This window comes from Atractosteus spatula, chromosome 10 (genome assembly GCF_055471065.1).
Source record: "Atractosteus spatula isolate fAtrSpa1 chromosome 10, fAtrSpa1.hap1, whole genome shotgun sequence".
In the NCBI taxonomy this organism is placed as follows: domain Eukaryota; kingdom Metazoa; phylum Chordata; class Actinopteri; order Semionotiformes; family Lepisosteidae; genus Atractosteus; species Atractosteus spatula.
Window position 1 is genome coordinate 11,269,153 of NC_142715.1, and position 3,013 is coordinate 11,272,165.

General features: G+C 41.0%; 1 non-coding gene across 1 annotated transcript; it reads right to left on the reverse strand.

The window, feature by feature from the left end:
• Positions 1 to 2,546: 2,546 nt before the first annotated feature.
• trnas-gcu (transfer RNA serine (anticodon GCU)) lies at positions 2,547 to 2,628 on the reverse strand. Its single transcript has one exon. It is a non-coding gene; the product is annotated as a tRNA-Ser (tRNA).
• Between the last annotated feature and the right edge of the window lie 385 nt (positions 2,629 to 3,013).

The window sequence follows — 3,013 nt, forward strand, 5'->3', positions numbered from 1 at the left end:
ACCCTCAGACTCTCCCCGGCTACAACTCCCAGCCTGCCCAGCGGTACTATGAGCGCCTAGGGGCGCTTCCTCTTCACAACCGGGAGAGGGCGTTACAATACGTATGTTTGACGAATCACTGCCCACTGGCGTTGCTTTCCAGACACCACAACTATTCACGATTAATCTTATGAATACACATCTTTATGAATAATAGTATTATTTATTAATAATTAACTTTAATGTATATCTTTATTAGTAGCTGTATTACAGGTAATGCATGTACAGCCTTTATTATGTGATAGTGAATTTGCAGGTATACTGGGGAGGGAAGAGAACTGAAATGAAGGAAATACATATTTAAAGGGGGTGTAAGTCTTACATCCGTTCTGTCACATCTGGGTGTTAACTGAATAGATTTGTGGTATTATTTATTGTGTTTGAACTCTATACTTGTGTTTCTCAGGAGACAGCAGAAATATTGGCGATCTGTGGCTACAGAAAATAGTGTGAACTTTATAGGCAAATGTAAGGTTACGTTAATGAAAAAAACTTATTGTCACCTTTATCAACGTGATTATTTAAGACAGTTGTTCGGAACAGTATCTCTTCTCATATCTGTGGCTGTTGTCCTACAATAACGGTGGTGAAACAGGCAGAATGTGTGGAAAGAACTGGAGATGGAACAGGAGACTTATCCAGTCAATAGTAAGGTTGTGTAGGACCGCACACACTAGGGGACAGTGTTGAGTAGCGTGGTTTAAAAGCTTCACGAGCCAGGAAGGAATCTATCCTCCAATCTTCTAATCCGAAGTCAGACGTGTTATCTATTGCGCCTCTGGCCCTACTGTCACTTTAGTCAACTGCACTACAGTGAGCTCAGAGCCGCTACTAGTAATGCATTGCCCCTGTCCACATTTTCTCAATTAGATTCACGTGTTTTTTACGTGTGTCTAATTACTACGTCTTTCGTTTTGTCTGGTTTTAAAAAAATGTCTCTTTAAAACAGACAAAGGGTTTATGTGTCTCCCTGAAATTCACACACGAGGGAAGTCACACGAGGAAGGAAAGATATCGCGTTTAAAAGGAATCGGGAGTGGAGACGCCGGCGATTGAAAACGAAGCTTCATAGAGTACGTGCGCGCTACCACTGAACTAAACTCCCAATACCAAGTTTTTTCCGCAGGTCTTTAATAGTGTTAGGAACTCCCATGTCACATGGTCTGTGATTGAATCCAATGGACCGTCAACGGTGCACATTTTAAAGGTCAAAGCAAGACAATCAGACGTGACGATAGATCAGAACAGAAGTCTCTGCTTCTCTGTTTGCTGAGCGTTTGGTGAACGTAAAAGTGAAAGACAAATTCGCTGTTTTCACTTTTTAATTAAGGAACAAGAAAACACCATGCTTCGAGCCGGATTCAAAACAGCGACATAAAAATCACCCGTTGTTTTTTAAAACAGTTTTACGCTCTAGCAACTGAGCTATGGAAAGGTCACCTCAAAACGCCCACGTTTTGTCATACGCGTAGCCCAATGTAGTGTACTGTTTCTGTTTATTTAAATTCCAGTTCGACATCAAAATACTCACTCCCATAGTCTCTTTTAGTAGAAGAAATAGACCACGATTCTACTGTATATTCTACCTGAGATCTTACAAATCGTTTGAAGGGATATCAGTGCAGGCAGAAATTGACTCTTTTTCTACTGGAATCAGGATCATACAAAACCTTTCTTTTGAATTGAGAAGAGGATCATGGTGACACTCAAAACATCCCTGCCATTGTTTCTTTCGAGGACTAATGGATTATTGAGGTGCAAACATCGGTTCAAATCAAAACTCCGCTACTGGAGTTGCTTCTTGGAGAGTTTCTTCAAATCTTTCAGCTCAACGTCGATATCTTGGGATATTAACGATGATATACAGAGTGGTTTTCTTTTGATCGAAAATTTTAAAATATGAGCCTCTTTTACCTTTGTCTTGGATGTTTCGCAAGGTATAATACTTTCCCTTGCATCCTCAGATAAACATTCTAAATACCACAAAGTTACAATATATGGAATAGCATTTACTTTTACATATATTTTAAAATTTACTCTTATTTAAAGCTACATTTAGTGCTAGGTAAAGATAACGTTGCTAATACTGATGTAGTAGAAATGTAAGATGAATTGATAGCTTTATCTGAGGTAAAAAAAAGTCCTAAAACGCCTCCTGTAACAGGTGAGGACTCATATCTAGATTCAACTCCAAACGTTGCTATTGCATTGCGCATTATGTAAACACGACCTGTTTCAGTTTCTGGTGAGTGCAGTTTTTCCAAATTGAAATTAACAAGAACATTTTTCAAGATGCACCATGTCCCAAAACCGTTCATCAGGACTACTATTAATATCAGGTGAAAGCAGTACAAAACATAAGTGTAACCTAAATATTAAGAGACTATTGTCTGTCAGCTACTGCTGTAAGCCATGTTTAGCCAGCGCTAGAAATATTACTGCTCTACTACAGTAGCACAAGTGCACAAACCCGACTTAGAAACGGATCACAAGTCAAAAGCTCAAGACGACAAGGATGGGATTCGAACCCACGCGTGCAGAGCACAATGGATTAGCAGTCCATCGCCTTAACCACTCGGCCACCTCGTCGAGAAAATCAGCCACTTCGGACATGAGTTGGCGCGCTCAAGATCATCTTTCTTCATTCTTGATGGTCATTTTCTTCTTCCACCTGCCATTTCACTATTTTGCTTGAGTGATGTCAATCCACCAGGCGTGTCCTGTGCTTCAGTGGCGAGTATAGAGGACACCCTGTTGTACACGGAAAGCACATCGATCTCCTTGGATATGAAAAGTGACAGATAAAAGCCATTTCTCTTCCTATCTCTTAGTATCGGGGCTGCTAGTGCATGAAAAGGAGGCAACTTGCTCGGCGAGCAGGCTCAGCGCACACCGAACGCAGATGTCTCAGAGCGGTGTGTCCACGCGGCTGTAAGCATAGCGCTTTGCTAGCGCCGTGGTTTAGCTGGTTAAA